Below are 1,216 nucleotides of genomic sequence, written 5' to 3'. Positions count from 1 at the left end.
AGTTAATCCTACAATTTTATGGGATGTGGCTAAGGCATACCTTAGGGGTAAAATTATTGCAAAATGTGCAGTCCTAAAGAAGGTGAGAGCAAAAAAGCTGTCAGATTTACAGGAAAATTTGGAATAATTGGAACAACTGCCGGTTAAAGAGGAGAGCCACAAAATTTTAAGTGAGGAAATTGAAAAAAAATTAAAATATAATAGACAACGGTGTTATGAGGCAGGACCCAAAGCTGCTAGGCTATTATCATGGAGACTCAGGAGGCAACAACAGGAGAACACTATTCATAAAGTTCGAAATTTAAAGACAAATAAGATAACTAATAAACTCGAAGAAATTCAGAGAGCATTTGAAGAATATTACGCTGAGCTATACACACAACACACAACTGGATAAAGCAGATGAGCATAAGATTCAGAATTTCTCATCCAGCCTAGATCTACCATTTATAGGTAAGCAGCAGAATGAAAAACTCGTCAGAGGAATATCAGCAGAAGAGATTAACACTGGGATCTCAAAACTCAAGACATTTAAAGCCCCAGGATGTGATGGATTTCCACCAAAGTGGTATTGGCAGATGAGGGAACCCTTAATCCCGCTATTAAAGGCCTCTTTTAATTACACTCTGAGTGGGTGGGGGGGGCTCTCCCACCATCGTGGCGGGAGGCGTATATCTCTGTCATACCAAAAGCAGGGAAGGATAAAACTGACCCCAGAGGTTATAGACCTATTAGCGTGTTAAATATAGACTATAAACTATTTGCTGCGATTTTGGCTAAGAGGTTAAGTACTTGATGCCGCTGCCTCCTCTATCAGCGTGGGCATCAATGTAACAGGCTTCATTGGTAACAGACAAACAAACGATAATATCAGAAGGGCCATTCATATTATTGACCAGATACTTAAAGGGAAAACTGGAACAGTTCTCATTGGGCTTGATGTGGAAAAGGCATACGATACGGTCGGGTGGGAATTTCTGTTTCATGTGTTGAAGAGATTTGGGCTATGTGACAGGTTTATTCAATGTATAAGAATGATTTATATGTCTCCAACAGTGAGGATCTAAGTTAATGGAAGCCTCTCAAATCAGATAACACTACAACGTGGCTGTAGGCAGGGCTGTCCGTTGAGCCCACTGCTCCTTAACCTTTTCATTGAACCGTTGGCTCAATGCATCAGGGAAGAGACTCGATTGGAGGGGGTTACAACGGGGAA

This window comes from Haplochromis burtoni, unplaced genomic scaffold (genome assembly GCF_018398535.1).
Source record: "Haplochromis burtoni strain Fernald_Lab_line unplaced genomic scaffold, NCSU_Asbu1 Contig_1181, whole genome shotgun sequence".
In the NCBI taxonomy this organism is placed as follows: Eukaryota; Metazoa; Chordata; class Actinopteri; order Cichliformes; family Cichlidae; genus Haplochromis; species Haplochromis burtoni.
Note: the sequence above shows the minus strand (reverse complement) of the source record.